At 38.3% G+C, this 20102-nt stretch overlaps 1 protein-coding gene across 1 annotated transcript in view; it reads right to left on the bottom strand.

Moving 5' to 3' along the window:
- Nucleotides 1–14834, bottom strand: part of LOC115233699 — a 213366-nt gene extending 198532 nt beyond the window's left edge. The window contains exon 1 of the mRNA XM_029804263.1: nucleotides 13717–14834. The gene's annotated coding sequence lies outside the window, so the exon portion shown is untranslated. The remainder of the gene's footprint in view (nucleotides 1–13716) is intronic.
- Between the last annotated feature and the right edge of the window lie 5268 nt (nucleotides 14835–20102).

Genomic DNA, 20102 nt, shown 5'->3' with positions numbered 1-20102 from the left:
AAAAAAAAAAAATATTCCACATATTCCACATATACGAGCAACGTTATCCAACATTCTGATTTGTTCTTTGTGCTACTTTTAATGACAAAATTCGTCAAATGACATCGCAATCGTAAAAAAAAAAAAAAAAAAAAAAAAAAAAAAACTTTGTTATATTCCACATATACGAGCAACGTTATCCAACATTCTGATTTGTTCTTTGTGCTACTTTTAATGACAAAATTCGTCAAATGGCGCAGCATACATCGCAATCGTATTCATATCTGTTTAATGGATTTGTCCGCATCGATGCGCTTCTATCGACACAGAAAATCACGTTTGGTCACATATACAGATGCTGATGTTTATTTAGACTTTAAAATTTGTTGGAGCACAATGCCGGTATGAAGTTAGCAGTTCATATTCAAAAACCAAAAGTTTTATCAAGAATTTCGTTCAATTTGCACCCCAAAGAGTTCTATCAAAAATTATTAAAGCCCGAAGCTGTGAAATCGAAAACAAAAAAGTTCTGCTCCAGTTTCCAGATTAAAATTTTTTTTTAAATATTTGACGGAGTTGGAATTATATATATTGTTAATATGTATAAGGAACTATAGAACTCTTCGCGAACTATAAGATACGATGGTTTAAATGGCATTTTTGCATTTTGCGATGGAATGTTGGCACTTCATATTTTCAAGATGCAATTTTTTTAGGTTTTTCGCCGAAATTATTTCTAAAATCTATTAGGAACTGTAGAACTATTTGGGGTGATAACAAAACTCTTGATAAAACTTTCGATTTTTGAATATGAGGCGCTAACTTCACACCCGCGGGCACAATCGAGATTCGTATGATTAAACGACGGCAGAAAGACGGTTGAGACGTCGAGAAAGAGAAAGGCCTCTAAATGGAAATGGAGGTATCGTGTATACCTAATTACTATTACTATCGCGGTATTTATCATTCGACCGTTTATAAACGCGACGACGGGAGGAAGTGCATTTAATTCCAATTAGCCGTTCCGACTCGAAACCAGTTCCGAGACCGCGGAGGATTTTGTAGAAAAAAATTCTTTGTTGCCTCTTCTTTTCTCGCGATTACTTCCTCAAAATGTGAGAAATTTCATCCATAATGACGGGCTTAATCCAGTCGAAACAAGAAACAAAATCCGACACGATTCCATAACAAATAAGCTACATCGACTGAAAATAATAATATCTACATCATTCACATTTTTGTGAGTAAAAATTTCAAATTACACCGATGCGTAAAATACTTTTACAAGCGAAAAAAAAATTATAATAACATTATGAAAAGTTCTAAAATATTTCTAGGAGCGTAAAATCTAATCGTTGCTGTATAAAGTCACGCAGCTATTAGCTATGTCCGCCATGCTTCTCGTTTTCATGTCGTCACTATCTAGCACGGTTTTATCGGCACGTTTCCTAATATAAATAATTTATGGCGTCGATACGGATGGAACTACTGATACGGCTGACCTCGAGTCTCGGAAAACGGCCGTCTTGGGACGAGTATTACTATCGCGCAATAGTCGCGTCGAGAGATAAGTAGTTAAATAATTTTCATGTTCACCATGTTTTACAATAGTACGCTCTAAAGTTGCGCGACATGATGCAATCAACTCGAAAGCGCGATCGCTAATGACGAAAGACTTTGGTTAACCGGAATATCTCAAACCGTCTAACACACCGATGTATTAGAACGTCAAGTTTCCCGCAAAATAACGGCGAGAGCTCGTGACACGAATCGCTGCCGGCGAAAATTCAATTCGCCGTGCTGATAATTCCGCGGGAAGGGTCTTGTCAGGTGGCGTTAATCGGGGCGGAAAGGGAGGAGAGACCCGGTGCATTACCTTACCTGATCCTTCCCTACCTCCGCGACGCCGTTCAAGCTTCGGGGTGTTCTGCAGCGGCCACGCACTATGCGGCGAGCGCACTCGATTTGCTTCTGTCCGGTACACCGTAATCATCGCGTCAAGTCGAGTAGCACGATAATGACGGCCGGTAATTACAAAGCATTACGCTCGCGACCGCTGCCCTGTTACCGTTGGTATTAACGTACCAGCGCGCACTTTGGTATGCCGGATCCCGAAGACGAAACGAGGAAACGAGGTTTTGTCACGCGGAAATCGCACCCGCGTTTCTGCTCAAGCGCTCGTAACTTCCGCGTGAACGTCGAGAGAAAATTATCGTGGAAGTCCGCTCTAACTTTAGCGGTAGAGTCGAATGAATAATTCAAAATGTTGGATAACACGGAAGATTTTAAGATAATAATAATTGAAATCTTATATAATTAAAATAATTATCTAAAATAATTATGATAAACATGATTTATTCATTTCCTATTATTCGCGCGATATATAAAAAATGAAATTATTAAATAATTCCATATTATCAATAATTTTTAAATTATTCGTGTTAAAAAATTATTTATTTAAAAAGACATAAATTAAAAATATTATTATCTATCAATTTCGAATTTCTTCTATTTCTTATTTAATATATATGTATTTCAAAGTAAATTACATTCTAAAATTATTTAAAAAAGGTTTATTGCGATATAAAAACGTGGTAATAAAAGAAAGTACACAGATAGACGCGATATAAGTACATCAGGTAGGCAGACTCGAAAGTAGTTCGTAGACCTCGCTAAGAGATAAGTAACCTTGCAAGGCCTCCTTACAACCTTTCTCTGTCTCTCTCCCTTCGAGGAACTCACTATGAAGTGTTCAATGGATGGAAACGTAAGCTAAAAGGAGCTGGTCGCCCAGGATGTTGACTACCCGCGATGTTTAGCGGCCGCTAACTGACTCTAAACATTCATCGCGGAATAGCTAATTTCGGCATCGCACTAAAAAAAAAAAAAGAAAAATTCTCAGTGGACTCTTGTCGGAATTCTTCAATTTTCGTCAAATAGTCGTTTGTATATATATTGTGTATAACGGTCTATACGAATATATATTACAAAAATCAAATAGTAATAAAAAAGTTTTTTCTTATTAAAAAATGTGTAAATGAATTATATAGATTTAACTGATATATAATAGTATTCTCATTTTAAAGAATTTCTATTATTTATTCATGTTCACAGATTATTCCACGGATCATTTTTTTTCTTCAAGTCTAATAGTTTAAGAAATTGTACAAACAAATTATTCACTACTAAATTAGTAATCATTAAAATCACAGTATTCAAAAGAATATTTACTTATAACATAAAAACGGATAAAAAAAAAAAATTATTTTTATTATAATAAAAAATCGAAGAAACGCGCTCTTAATTGAGAAATGCAATCTCTTCGCAAGAATTTGAAAAATGTTATTAAAAATTGTAAAAAGTCATTATGGCGGAAGTTGTCGCTTTCTAATTTATTGTCGAATCACCTGCAGCATTTATTGCGATAAATTGAGTTCTTTGAGGGAGTGCGCCGTAAGAATGTGCGCAATAAAATATTTATTGAATCGAATGAGATATATTAGATAATAATTAACTGAAAAATTTATAAGAGGCCAGAATAGTTCTCGCTTTAAAGATTTTTCCCGATTGACTCCGGAGCTAGATGAAGAGAATTCCGATCATTAAGAATCCCTTCTTAAGTACATTCTTCGTCACGCTCAAGGATCAAACGTACTATCCGCGAGTGTGTGGCCCCTTTGTTACTTTCGCGACTTCATAATGTTCTTATGGTTCGCACATACGTATGACTCAGCCTCTCGCGGTATCCATTCGGAGATGATAAACGGGAACGATACATTCATCTGTCTTGAGCGTTTTTCCCGAACCGTGAATTGCATTATAAGATTAACAAAAATATGTCGTTAACTATTCCCTTTTCGCGCGCAGCTTAATAAAAAAATATATTTCATTAGGCAATAAAATCGTATAATTAATTCAACTTTGTATCCGAGCTAACTAAATTTATCCGGTTAAACTGAAAGGATTGAAATCTTAATATTCTACGTAAATACATCTCCATATATAAAAAACGTCTCCTTTCTATGTTGCAACAACATGGCACTTATTTTCCTTTGAGCAACTCGGCAGAGTAATAAGACACAAAGGTTAGGTTAAAGATTATTAAATCTGATATGCATTTTCTTCCTGAATTACGGCAATCCATTTTCATACATTCTCCAAAGCATTTAGCAAGGCTTAACTTTGTTGGTAGGCGTATGCTCTGCACGAGTGTAATAGGGAAACGATGAGATAGAAAGCATGAAAACGGGCATAGTGCGACGTCTTGATTTATCGCGTTTGTAAAATGTACAAGGAATCGTGCGGGGATATCGACATAACGTGATCGTGAAGATTGCGTGACGGGAGTTATTATCACACGATTTACAGTTTATCGCGTGTTTCGTACGATTCACCTCGTGACTCGGATACGCGAAAACTTAATAACAAACTCGAAAATAGTCGCTATCAAGTAACAGATGGTGCTATACCCTAGAGTAAATAATGCGTCGGCTCTTTAATGTTTTATTGTTATAACATATACATATATTTACGCGCATTCGAGTATCGCCATTTTTCACAAACGTATTTTATTTTATTTTATTTTATTTCGCTCGCAATATAAATTTTAGATCCACTCAATTCATATTATTCCACGAGTCTGTGCAAAAGAGAAGTTGGATAACGTAAATTTCTGCGCAATTTATATAAGATCAGAAAATATGTATATTTAGGTCATAGCTTAAGCTATTGCAGTAGTAGTAGTAGTAGTACAAACAAACAGCGCGTCGTTGCAACGTCTACGAGAGAATAAGGATACGATGTGTCTCGAATCGGATGTGATGTTTGTTTGAGCGACGTTAGGAAGGTACACACGGCGTGAACCCTGAATCTCAATGTACAGAATTAGAACCGTTTGCACTTAATAATTAGAAACACCCTCGTAAGCTGGCGATTTAAAGTAAAGACTGAAGCAATAACATGTAAAACGGAGTTATCTTTAGAACGGCAATAATAATTTCAGTGGAAAAAAATTTTCGAAACACATACGCGTATAAAGGTTCAATCTATCCTTTATTAATTATCCGTTATCCCGAATTATTACAAACTGTATTGATCACCGTTGTACATTCTCTTTTTTTTTTCCACATAATATCGCGATGAGGCTAGAACTTTCCCCAAAGTCGTAGAGACTGCCACGCTTTTCCCATCGTGCAGTTAATACGATCGCTCGGTGGTCGTGCTTCTTCAGCAATGATTGCATCGTGGCATTCGAGCGGCGGCGAATAACTCGCGCGGTGGTCGTGCTTCTACCGCGATAGCTCGTTGCATTTTGAACGGCGAGTATCTTGTACTTCTACTTCACTGACGGCCGTCGGTTATCCGCGGAGATCGTCCGACTCGCTTCTACAGGCTTCGGATCGCGTCAGAGAGAAGGTTGCTTTACATTGTGAGCGGCCCTTATCTACCGTCTCGATCCCTGCGCGAAAGGATCTCGAAAGTGCAGCGCCGATATACTTGTATACGGGTCATAGAACTTAGAATTATGATATCTTGTCCCGCGACGCGTGCGCGCGGCGGCGAACGTTCGCTGAATCCCGCAATATAAACGCCATAAATGTGAATTACATTAAAATCGTGATGCACGCGAAATTAAATCGAATGTGGTTTCCAGTTGGTTAATCGTGTTCCGCCATTTTTGCATATAGGCTGAGCTGATTAAATTTATTAAGATGAAATACGGTATCTCTCTACACGATATCCGCTTCCATCTGCTTTACAAGAGACGAGTTTTATCCAATTAACTTCATATTGCACTCTTCTCTTTTCAAATTCAGGCATTTCTCTAAGATTTTAAATGTCAAATTAAATATGGCTGTCAAATTAAATTAAATCATAATAAAAATATATTTAAATTAAAAATCGAAGAGATTTCTTTGTTATTTATTTGTACTTCTTTCGATAACGTGACAAATACATGTACACATATATAATTACAGCATTGCCATAGATAGAATTTATATAAATTAAAAATGATTGATGAATATATTTTAATCCTATTTATCTTTCCATTTGTAATTTAGCCTGATTAATGATGATAAAATAACCTGTATTTAAAAGATTGTATATTTAAAAAGTCAGGTATTTTATAGAGGAATTAAATGATAAATTTTCAAGCAGGTATAGTAGACGCCAAATACTTATTTCATAACGAGAATAACATTAATGAATATAGTAAAAAAAAAAATATAATGAAGCGTGATGCGTATGATCCATTTTGCTCTGAAACAGTCGCGAGTACACGAGCTATAAGGTACTTTATCCTCTCGCCATCCCCAAGTCGTAGAACTGGTTTTACACGCGGTCGATTCCGATATAAAGGACGAACAAGGAGGCCGCGGATAGTGAAAAAGAAAGATGTATCAATGATCCTTACAGAAGATCCCTCGCTCCTTGTAGTCCGCGCGATTCATCGCTCACCGACTCATCATCGCCCGATTAAAACGAGACGGACTCTTTTTGTGACATCGTGACTCAGTGCCATAGATAAATGGTAAACTTCTTTTTGTTACGCTTAAACGCGAAGTCGATCCAGCAAATCTTTATACTAAGCTCGTTCTTGCGTTCTTTCTTTTTAAATATCTTTTTAGGTCATCTTTGTTTCTTCGCTCTTGTTTATATTAGATATAATCATTTAGCAACATGTGACGGTAGAATAAATGTCAATGATATATTGAGATGAAACATCATGGATATCTGTTAAATTTTTACATAAAAGAAATTTATGGCAATTACTAAATTTATAAACAAATAATATTTTAATGCCACAATCATTTGAATTAATCTTGTATACATGTTCAAATAACAAATAATAAATTTTTATGAGCGTTTCTTACGTCGCGACTTTATGGTCGTTAATTCCGTGTATTCTAAACGTCGTTTTTGAGCCCACTCGCGAGATCAGCTTTCTACGAATTGATTAACAGTGAATATGCTTCTTGAATAAATTACAGTAAAGATGTACCAGCACATATGCGCATAAGTTTTCTTTTGTCTATAAACTTCTATCAATGGAACGGGGAACTTATAATCTATTTATATTCTACCACGTGGCGTAAAAAAATCAAAAATAAATTACGTGTTGCAAATGCTCATAGATTATGTGCACATTGCTAAAAGTATTCGTGATATATAATAAATATTAATCATAGGATGATGCAATATTTAAGATACGCGTCACGAATGCTATAAGATACGTTTGTGTAGTAATAAATCTTGACGGAGGAAAATGCCAAAAATATTGTATAAATGTTGCAAGAGTAATATATTATTTTAAGCTACATGTGTGAATAATAATATCATCATAATCATTAATATTTTTATAAACATTGTAAAAGGTCACACCAATAAGTTTGTAACACCATATTTAGCCAAAGACGAAGTTTGCCGGCTTTAATAAAATGTTAAATAAAAAGTTACGTGTTGAAGTAATAAATACGTGCTGAAAAGATATTCAAGATGATCAAAATGAAATCAATTAATATATTATACATAAGGTCCTCAAATTATTTAATCAGAAATCATAAGATATGACATATATTACCAATGAGTGAATGATATTAAAATCTATTCTACAAACGTTACGAAAAACTGCTGCAAATTTGATTGTATTTTCTCGAACTCCCGAATAAGTTCGTAAATATGTGCAACTAATCGCAAGAACAAATATCCTTGTTAGTAGACTAGCAAGAAAGGACATGCGTGATATGATCCATCCGTTAAATCTTTACAATCTCAGGAAACTTAATCCTCATGCGAGATGTGGATATCGACACTATCAATGACTTCTTGATACAGCTTTTTAATCGCCACCTTGATAAAATAGGTCTACCGTTTATATCGCGGTTTTTAAGTTATTTATTTTTAAATTACGAAATAGTAATAGTATCAGTAATAATACATATTCAAACTTTTAATTTAAAATATTCTTGTTTGTAATAAAAGTTTAAGCGATAGTGAAAGTAGTTAATTGCTAAATTCTTTTTATTGGTGTATTAATGAACTGATATGTTGATCCATTGCAATAAATACGCAACTACGTTATGTGTGGTTCGATATTTATTTAGTTTTACATTATATATATATATACTTGTGGAATACACCAATGGATGAGATCGATTCTACACCGTATCTCAGGATCGTTTTTCGATCTCGTGCTCGCGACAAGAATTTGCGCGACATCGAAGTCGCTTTTATCAGCAAGTTTTATCATCAGCTTTATCGACGCAAGACCACCCGCGTTTTCCGCGCTGTTAGGTTAGACGGAGAGAAATATTTTCTGTGCCGGTACGCACTTTGCTCGTCGCGCTTCGATTTTCAACTCTTCCGCCCTAACTCGATTTCATGCACGAGTGACGCTCTTATCGACGTACCGAGCAGTGACAATAGTCCCTTACTCTTTAATTGGCTGTAATTGCTTTCGATTTCCTCGATCGCCGATTGTGTGCCGCGCAACACGTAACGAGGATGTTGCGCCACGTCTACGTGTGTGCGTGCACGTGCGTGAGTGGTTGAGTAGATCGACGGGCCCATTTGCATATTTAAATCACGATTCGATCGGTAGATGCTCTTTCCTCTTTATCTCTCTCTCTCTCTCTGTTGATTTTCTTTACTTTATTCTTAACCACTACGATTGACTCAGTAGCTTCTCAATGCTTTCTGATTGTATCGACGCTAATGCAATCTAATTCTTGATTGTGATTGCTTTTCCAATATAAAAAAAAAAGAAAAAGAAAAAAAGAGATAGAGAGAGAAACCGAGATCTGTATATATTATAATATAAAATCACACACAAAAGTAAAATAAAAACTGATGCCTTTTAATAATTGACACAATGAAACTTTTTCGAAATTGCGTTATGAATATATAATTGCAGACGTGTAGAGAAAGATATTATTAAAAATTTTAAAACATTTCCAGAGATTGACATAATTTTTTTTTTGAGCTCCTGTGTACTGGATTATAAGATTATTCCTCGTGTGTTCCGCCGATAGTAATCCCGGTTAACGGAGGTCGCTTTTAAGACCGTCCTTCGTCGAAGGGACAACCGATATGCCGCGGGCTCGATTTCAAAGAAGCACGCTACGGCATAACCATAATTCCTCGAGAAATATGACCCAATGACACAATAAGTACCGGTCATTACCGCGCGCGCAACCGGCCGGCAGACAGTAAAGAAAATTAAATTCCCACGCGCGATCGCCTTCGCGCCATTAACGTTTTCTATTCGCATTAAAATCTCACTTGCGTAAATTTGCAGCCGCGTTTTACTCTCTTCCGCGTGAAGTGAAAGAAGATGAAATGGGAAAAATTCCGTTATTTCGGTTTTTTAAACACATACTCTCTCGACACCGTGGAGTGAAGTCGCATTTTAGAGAGCTTGTGTTGCGCGCGAAGAAACTCCTCTGTTTTCCTCTATTTTACTCACAACGATACAAACGCATTACCGCTGCTCCTTGCGGCGCTCTGAGTCGGAGGAATAAAGCCCGCGGATCGCGCATAAATATTTCACACATCACCCACCGAGATATACAGGCATTTAAAGAAGCGTGAGGAGAAGAGCGCTCCCGGCGTCAGTCCGCGTCGGGTTGGCTCGCGGAAAGTTTCACGCGGTTTTACGTTGCGTCATAAATGCGGGATGTAAATCATGCGGGGGGCACAAGCGACTCTACGGACGCGCGTAAAAGTTGAAGGATCAAGAAGGAAGCGAAGAGAAGTCAGAGGATTACTGACGACGCAATTAATCCTGTACAGTACAACCCAATGCAAATATTTTTTTCTATTTTTATGATATAAAATCAAAAATTTTCCAATATGTGGAAATTGAGCACACGTAAAATTCTCTCTTAATAATTCAATCTTAAAATATTTAATATAATATAGTTTTAAATATTAAAATGCGTTAAAGCAAAACGATGTGATCCAAGATTAATTAGCATTATGTTACTAAATTTTACTATTATCTTTAAATCATATGCATTTTTATATTAACAATTAAAATAACGATTTTAAAAAGTAGAAACTTATAAATGATAATTATCTCTTTTATAAACCATATAATTAATTATGACTTTTAATATTTTTTTACAATTTCTCAAATTTAAAAACAGAGGCACATAGAATATTTTTAATGATTGAAATAAATTATAATTACATCATAATCCTCCACCATCAACAGTACACTGCAACTCATGAAAGGCAATACTTCGAAACAAAGAACATACTTCCGCTGAAATATCAATCGTAAAGTATGGAGCTTTTCGGAAGGGCAGTCACACGTGCTGACCACGTGTTTCGCTGGGAACTTGCGGTAAAGGAGTCATAGCCATAGGGGCCCTTGTCGCTCGTCATGGCGAACAAAGGAAAGCGCATCGTCATTCTTCCATAATAAATTTCGTACAAGTGCCACGTGTACATGTGTGTATGTGTGTGATATACGCGCGCGCACACCAGTAATTAATAATTAGATTTAAACAGCAGTCGTTCTTAATGAATAATCAATGTTCACTACGTTTTTTATATTGCCTTCCAAAAATCGGAGAAATTCTGCTGTGCCTCTCTGTGATAAACCAACGAACGCGTCGACTAGTTTCCAAAAATGGTAGACTAAATCTTATCGCGACTGATAGGCTTCTACACATACACGATGAGTAAATATCCGTGCGACTATCTTTCTCTCTTTCTCTCCTCGTTCTCAGAGGAAGCAGTCATGATATTTATTCGATTTATTGATAAACGTCATTGACAAGTCAGCATGATATCTCGTACACTTCGAATGATACAATAAGGTAGCTTTTATTTGTAATACTATGGCCTGACCGGCCACATTGACCATATGGCCCTTGAATTCGCGATCTTTTTATCTCTATTAAGGAAACTATACTATATTTAATTAAGAAAATTATAAAATGATCATACTTTGCATTATCAAAACCGTATTTTACATAATCGCGCGCGCATTGTAAAATTCAGAGATTTAAATTTGAAAAATATTAAAACACTAAAATTTTGTTCTTATTACGCAGAACATAATATTTATATTTTTTTGTAAAAAATTAATTTAATAACGATAATTATAATAATTAAAAAATTGATACTAGTTAGTAAAAAATTAATGTGGTTTTTTATGCGACAGTTTTACTCGACTTCATAAAATAAGAATGTGATATATTGTATTGTTTATAGAAAATAAAATGCAAAATATAACTTAATTTTAATTTTAATTTTAAAGTCTTCATTTTTTTAATAACAAACGTTAATTTCTAGCGAATGTTTCGTCATCTGAAGTAAAAATTTTAGTTGCATTGTGTGAAAAAGATAGCTGTCTTGCTCTGCTACGATCCGACTGGCAGAAATAACTCGCCCTCCCGCTTGGAATTAAGAAAACCGAACGTTGCTATTATCGCGAAGTTTTTTAGTTTCGCAATTGCATTATTATTTACAATTGATGCGATGACTGCTCGTTTCGTGCAAGTTGCCACGTTGTAATTTCTACGAAGAGTACAATCATAGCAATTATGTACATAAACGCAAGAAATCATTTTCTCATCGCGAGTATTATATATATACTATTATAATACATTTTATTTTTTATATGTACGTTAAAAAAATATAATCTATTATATTTTTCTAATTCCTAGAGATGTACATATATTTCATAGAAAAGTTTGTATTTATAGAATAATTTTCAAAATCTAAATGTCATTCGATAAATTTTTCAATACAAATGACAATTTTTTATTAATTTAGTTTTTTGTATTTAGTTGTAATAAGTAAATTTCAATTCATATACAAATCGTCATTGTATTATTTATCCTTGATTCCATGAAGCTGACGTATCTGTACGTGACGATTTGCCACTCTTTTTCACGCGCTACACCATGAAATAAAATTATTATTTAAATATTAGCGACATTATATTTCGAGAATCGTACTATATACTATATACTATCCTCGTGCTATATACTAATCACGTACAAAATAACACCCGGCGATCGCCCGCGGCTGTTACCGTCCGTTTGAAGACATTCATAATTTTCAGCCGTGTGTTGCAATAGTCATTCAGAATCTTACCAGGCGTGTTGAATGAGAAGCTCAGGGTCATAAAGCATCAGTTGATTTCATTAACGTTTCAATTCATTTATTTTTCCTGTGATATCGTAATACAATATCCCTCAAAAAATTATATTGAATAATTATATTAAGCTAGATGTAATTATGAATATTAAAACGTTTTCTCAAGATTAATAATACAGTCAAAAAAAAAATAAAAATCGCGTGTATTGCATGCATTGTAGAGAATATCGAATATTCCAGTGTAATATTATCGTGGAACATCATCATCAAAATATTTGCCTTCTGAATTAGCGAATAAAAAAAAAAACGCATGAAAAAAATTGTTTTCTCAAGAAGCAGGCAGACCTAGACGCGCGTAGATTTAATCGGCGGCGCATTCCAAGAAGATGATGATTTCACGGTGATGTCACCGCGACATGGAACGGAATCGTAATCAGGATCTCGCCTCCGAGGATCGATGCGTACTGGCCGAGTCTTTCGCCGCCGGCAGATAACCGAGATTATCTCAGTAGCTACGATAAGTCGAACAATTACGAACGATTATGTGCACACGTCGCGTCGCGACGCCCAGATCATGCTCGCTCGATCCGAGATGTTAAGGCGAGCTTGCGAAGGGATTTTTCTCCTGTAAACAACGCGCCCAGCTTCCGTTACGCGGCCGCATAATCGGCGATATCACCGCGCGATTCGCCATCGGTTGTCGCGTTTAATTGGATGATCGAGCGATCGGTACCCGATCTAACGATCTTGCCACGTCCTTTTAGTTTTGCCGTACTCAACACGGCATCGGCATGGTTTCGATACAGTAACAAAGAGAGAAAGATTCATTTATATATACATATATCATGCTGCATTATGTATTTACGAGTAATTCTGCGACTAGTTTTATCTCGATTTAAAAATTTCGTCTCGCGTTAAATAAAATTATACATTTAATAATCATAACACATTGCCAATGAACAATTTCCTCTTTTTCTACAGATTAGTCAATCATTCCTTTTTTATCGGTATTATAATATAAATGACTTTGTTATTGACGTCATAGAATTGCGTGTCGGACGGAAAAGAAAATCAGATCATTTAAATTGTATATTTTATTATCAGATTGCAATATATTAACCACAGTTGGTCATGAACGATTATTAGCATTCATATTTAAATGTTTCTAATAAATTTTCTACATTTAAATCTACCGACAAAACTATTCCAATGCGCGCGCAAGCGTGATAAAATTTTCTATTTAATAAAAATATTTTGTAGTTTGTCAATAAAATATAGTGTCAAATTAATCAATCAGAGATTAATAATCCATAAAACAATAATGTAAAATAAAGTTTAGGCGATATACTCGATACTTTGAAAATAAACATGTAAATCAAAGAAAATTTAACAAAACTATTTCTCTCCTCGTGCAATTATCTCAATCAAATGGAAGATTAGATAGATATTCATTAAACCATTCTCAATATTCCGAGACGCTAAATACATTTCATGATTGTTCGTACTTGACATAACTTTGTCAATAAAATGTAGAAAATTTTTCTTCAGCGTAATCTTCCATCGTCATCGTTGTCATCGATAGGTAAATACAATGTAACTATTGAAAGTAGACGGTACACTCACCCGAGGTTTCCCAGCGCACGTCTAAGGCGGCGAAACGGCGGTAAGCATCCACGTGTTGAGAGAGCGGCGAGTTAAAATTCACTTGTACAAACGTTGGCGCGACACGACGAACACAAGAAAACCACCAGCCCACCGCGGCTGGTCTCTCCTTCACGATCCTGCGATTATATCACTGCGGCCGCGGCCGTCTTCCTTTCTTTGTAACCGGGTTGCGCGTTTCCGGCGCTTCACTTTCCGCGAAACTCCGAGTAACTTCACTTCCGCGAAATTCCGAGCAACGTCCTCCTCGAAGAGCGACGAGTCGCGAATAACGTACGCGCATGGAATATTACCTCTTCAACGTCGACTTGTCGTTTTTTCTTTACGACACACAATCGTCGAACAAAGTGTCGATTCGAACCGAACGTCGTGGCGAAATCAATTCAGTTTGTACAGAAAGACTGAAGTCGGTCGCACTTTGATTTCGTTGCTATCGAGTCGGATTTTCGCGCCGTTTTATGCGCGTTACGAGAACGTTCCCCGTTTTATTTCGACAACGAGGCATGACACGGAGTTTCTCGCACACGAGTTCGAGAAGAAATATCGCGAGGATCGGGATTCGAAGAGTTGTCTATCCGCGTTGTATATACCTCGCAGGAGAGCGCGTCACGTGGCTGCGACCGTTACTCCGCCACACTTGTTGATTGTCGCCATGGATACGAGCGCCACGTTCCCGCGAAATTTCCCGATACGCGATGAAAATCGATCCTCGCGCAAAGTCACGCACTCGAATCTTCACAGTTTCGTACGTAATGAGGGCCACCCGCGACCCAAGAAAGGCCGCGATTGTGTCACTTTCGATTAATTCCGTTTGTATTTAGGCATCACGCGAAACGACGTAGCGCGGAAAAAAAACAACCGAGAAAACACTCGCCTCGAGTCGGGCGCTTTTCTCGGTACGCTCTCGTCGCAACCTTCGCCGCTTGCTCGATGAGCGAAGGACGGACACACTTTTCGCGAAACACCGCGAGACCGAAATTTCCTCGCGATGCACTCTCGTCTCCACGCACGTTCGCGAGCGACGCGTTCGAAACGAATTAGCGACACGAAATGCGACCGACTCCCGCGATCGCCGCGGCGAGACTGAGAAGCGACAAGGGCGTGCGCATGCTCGGCACGCTTACCGCTTCGAGCCGAGCCAGTCAGCCAGTCACGGGAGTCATTCCCTCTCAGTCGCTCCCGGGACGTACTTCGTGGCGGTCGCGCGCGCGTCTCGTCTGCTGTCTCTCTTTCTCTCTCTCTTTCTCTCTCCAGCTTTCAGTCCGTCTCGCACGCACGTTATCCGACCGCACATCGCACACCGCTTCTCCATCTCCTCCCCTGCCGTCCCGAGCTTCATTGAGAATCCTTATCTCCGCTTCTTTCTAAGAGAAACAGTGGAATCGAAGATTGGGTGTGCTCCGCTTAATTCGCCGATACGTCATATATAAATGAAAGTACGCAAAACATATATTTTTTTCATATTTTTATGAGAAATACATATGTATTATTTCTTGATACTGTTAGTCTATCAAAACTATATCGATCTTAGAATAAAATGGTACGTTATATTGTATTTTTTTGTCGCTGATCAAAACGTACATTCGCGATTGCTTACATCTGAAGTTAGGTTCATAAATATTTTAAAAAAAAAAACGCATGAAAAAAATTGTTTTCTCAAGAAGCAGGCAGACCTAGACGCGCGTAGATTTAATCGGCGGCGCATTCCAAGAAGATGATGATTTCACGGTGATGTCACCGCGACATGGAACGGAATCGTAATCAGGATCTCGCCTCCGAGGATCGATGCGTACTGGCCGAGTCTTTCGCCGCCGGCAGATAACCGAGATTATCTCAGTAGCTACGATAAGTCGAACAATTACGAACGATTATGTGCACACGTCGCGTCGCGACGCCCAGATCATGCTCGCTCGATCCGAGATGTTAAGGCGAGCTTGCGAAGGGATTTTTCTCCTGTAAACAACGCGCCCAGCTTCCGTTACGCGGCCGCATAATCGGCGATATCACCGCGCGATTCGCCATCGGTTGTCGCGTTTAATTGGATGATCGAGCGATCGGTACCCGATCTAACGATCTTGCCACGTCCTTTTAGTTTTGCCGTACTCAACACGGCATCGGCATGGTTTCGATACAGTAACAAAGAGAGAAAGATTCATTTATATATACATATATCATGCTGCATTATGTATTTACGAGTAATTCTGCGACTAGTTTTATCTCGATTTAAAAATTTCGTCTCGCGTTAAATAAAATTATACATTTAATAATCATAACACATTGCCAATGAACAATTTCCTCTTTTTCTACAGATTAGTCAATCATTCCTTTTTTATCGGTATTATAATATAAATGACTTTGTTATTGACGTCATAGAATTGCGTGTCGGACGGAAAAGAAAATCAGATCATTTAAATTGTATATTTTATTATCAGATTGCAATATATTAACCACAGTTGGTCATGAACGATTATTAGCATTCATATTTAAATGTTTCTAATAAATTTTCTACATTTAAATCTACCGACAAAACTATTCCAATGCGCGCGCAAGCGTGATAAAATTTTCTATTTAATAAAAATATTTTGTAGTTTGTCAATAAAATATAGTGTCAAATTAATCAATCAGAGATTAATAATCCATAAAACAATAATGTAAAATAAAGTTTAGGCGATATACTCGATACTTTGAAAATAAACATGTAAATCAAAGAAAATTTAACAAAACTATTTCTCTCCTCGTGCAATTATCTCAATCAAATGGAAGATTAGATAGATATTCATTAAACCATTCTCAATATTCCGAGACGCTAAATACATTTCATGATTGTTCGTACTTGACATAACTTTGTCAATAAAATGTAGAAAATTTTTCTTCAGCGTAATCTTCCATCGTCATCGTTGTCATCGATAGGTAAATACAATGTAACTATTGAAAGTAGACGGTACACTCACCCGAGGTTTCCCAGCGCACGTCTAAGGCGGCGAAACGGCGGTAAGCATCCACGTGTTGAGAGAGCGGCGAGTTAAAATTCACTTGTACAAACGTTGGCGCGACACGACGAACACAAGAAAACCACCAGCCCACCGCGGCTGGTCTCTCCTTCACGATCCTGCGATTATATCACTGCGGCCGCGGCCGTCTTCCTTTCTTTGTAACCGGGTTGCGCGTTTCCGGCGCTTCACTTTCCGCGAAACTCCGAGTAACTTCACTTCCGCGAAATTCCGAGCAACGTCCTCCTCGAAGAGCGACGAGTCGCGAATAACGTACGCGCATGGAATATTACCTCTTCAACGTCGACTTGTCGTTTTTTCTTTACGACACACAATCGTCGAACAAAGTGTCGATTCGAACCGAACGTCGTGGCGAAATCAATTCAGTTTGTACAGAAAGACTGAAGTCGGTCGCACTTTGATTTCGTTGCTATCGAGTCGGATTTTCGCGCCGTTTTATGCGCGTTACGAGAACGTTCCCCGTTTTATTTCGACAACGAGGCATGACACGGAGTTTCTCGCACACGAGTTCGAGAAGAAATATCGCGAGGATCGGGATTCGAAGAGTTGTCTATCCGCGTTGTATATACCTCGCAGGAGAGCGCGTCACGTGGCTGCGACCGTTACTCCGCCACACTTGTTGATTGTCGCCATGGATACGAGCGCCACGTTCCCGCGAAATTTCCCGATACGCGATGAAAATCGATCCTCGCGCAAAGTCACGCACTCGAATCTTCACAGTTTCGTACGTAATGAGGGCCACCCGCGACCCAAGAAAGGCCGCGATTGTGTCACTTTCGATTAATTCCGTTTGTATTTAGGCATCACGCGAAACGACGTAGCGCGGAAAAAAAACAACCGAGAAAACACTCGCCTCGAGTCGGGCGCTTTTCTCGGTACGCTCTCGTCGCAACCTTCGCCGCTTGCTCGATGAGCGAAGGACGGACACACTTTTCGCGAAACACCGCGAGACCGAAATTTCCTCGCGATGCACTCTCGTCTCCACGCACGTTCGCGAGCGACGCGTTCGAAACGAATTAGCGACACGAAATGCGACCGACTCCCGCGATCGCCGCGGCGAGACTGAGAAGCGACAAGGGCGTGCGCATGCTCGGCACGCTTACCGCTTCGAGCCGAGCCAGTCAGCCAGTCACGGGAGTCATTCCCTCTCAGTCGCTCCCGGGACGTACTTCGTGGCGGTCGCGCGCGCGTCTCGTCTGCTGTCTCTCTTTCTCTCTCTCTTTCTCTCTCCAGCTTTCAGTCCGTCTCGCACGCACGTTATCCGACCGCACATCGCACACCGCTTCTCCATCTCCTCCCCTGCCGTCCCGAGCTTCATTGAGAATCCTTATCTCCGCTTCTTTCTAAGAGAAACAGTGGAATCGAAGATTGGGTGTGCTCCGCTTAATTCGCCGATACGTCATATATAAATGAAAGTACGCAAAACATATATTTTTTTCATATTTTTATGAGAAATACATATGTATTATTTCTTGATACTGTTAGTCTATCAAAACTATATCGATCTTAGAATAAAATGGTACGTTATATTGTATTTTTTTGTCGCTGATCAAAACGTACATTCGCGATTGCTTACATCTGAAGTTAGGTTCATAAATATTTTGTCGCGGCCGCGCGCGCGCGCGCGTCCGTCGTATGTGTTTTAAGTACTTACGAAATCAACGCACATTTTGATTCGTAATTTCGACGCTCCGTTTAAATTGTCGGTATGTCATATATGAAGGAAAATACACGAATGATTGTTCTGAAAGTATATGATAATTTTTTAATACCGCTAGAGTCTATCAAAACACACACTCGCGATTGTTTACATCTCAAGTTAGGTTCGTAAATATTATGCCGCTACCACGTTCGTCGTCTTCTATGTTTTATTTATTAAATCAACGCACATTTCGATTCATAATTGAAGAATTTTGACGCGAGATTTGAAAACAGCGAGATTTAGACCCGAGATTATTCATAATCGAAACTTGTATGAAGACTGCAAATACGGGCCTTAATAAGACTGAATCGATCTTTTTCGAAACAAGTAAAAGTTATTTTTGTAAAATATTACATATATATAGTTTCTTCTATTGAATTATTATGATCTACGCTAATTTCACACGAAATATTCGTTTCATTTCACTTTGCCTGAACAAACGTACCATTATCGTTTTTTTTTTTTTTTTTTTTTTTTTTTTTTTTCGAACGCAATACGGTGTTATCTTTCTCTCTCTTTCTCACCCAACTCCGGCACGACCAACCCGCATACGCGCCCCGCTCTCTCAGCTGTTCCGAGCGGAGGCACGCACGTGCGTGTCCACGTAGGCATCCGTCGCGCCTCGGGGCGCCGGTCCACAGTTTTCACGGAATGATCAGCGGGAATCTAATTACACATGCGTGTCTACCAATTGCTCGCTGCGCAATCGGAAACTTTTCTGACACAACAATACGAGTTAACTGCATAATGAATAATTCATTCGACAATTATTGTTATTACGTCTTTAACTCTGTCTTGTAACTTCCATCCACGCACTAGATGTTTCTATCGATGGGCTTTGTTTCGATTCTTTTGTCGCGATACATAAAATAGTTTCTTCCAATATTTTTTTCTTTAAGAAAGAGCTATATTTAACTAATCAAAATTTTCAGTATTTTCGATCGTTGCGATTAAATATTAATACATGTATTTTATATTCAAAATAATATTAGATTGCGTATATGTATATTGTAACTAAGAAAATGAATTAATTATGATATCAATCTTTGTTGCGCCTCTCTCTATTTTTTTTAATTGTACAATTACTTCAAATATTAATCACAATGGCTTTCAATACGCCTGCGTATGTATTACCATACCTACATGTATAATTAAAAACCGTTTTCGTCTCGCTATGCAAAAATTGTCGATGCTCATCTTGACAAAATAGATTTTTGCATAGGACATTCTCGGACGCGATTATGGATCTCGAGGTGGCAGGCCAAAATTTATCGCGACGAGACTGATCGATGGAATGCAACCTCCTCGCGGAATGTCCGCTTTAACCGCCTGTTCAGTGTGAGCATGAGCGTCCTTGAAACCAAGGATCCCGGGCCATTAATTCCGCGGAGGATGTTTCGCGCGAGGGAACATTCGTTCTCGCGAGACTCAGCTGTTTCTTACGGAGCGTGCGAGCATGTTGGAGCACGCGTGGATACACGTTCCCGACTATCTTGAGTGAATAGTCCCGGCCGCTATGTCGCCTCATGGTCTACTACTCTGCAAGATCTTTCTCGTTCGCTGTCGTAAAGTCGACGAGAAAAGCCGCGATGTCTGTTGAATCTCAGATTTCCGCAGCTCGACTACAAATAATA

Source organism: Formica exsecta, unplaced genomic scaffold (genome assembly GCF_003651465.1).
Source record: "Formica exsecta isolate Colony F162 unplaced genomic scaffold, ASM365146v1 scaffold182, whole genome shotgun sequence".
NCBI classification, from domain to species: domain Eukaryota; kingdom Metazoa; phylum Arthropoda; class Insecta; order Hymenoptera; family Formicidae; genus Formica; species Formica exsecta.
The sequence above is the reverse complement of the archived record's forward strand: the minus strand, read 5'-3'. Positions and strand labels throughout refer to the sequence as shown.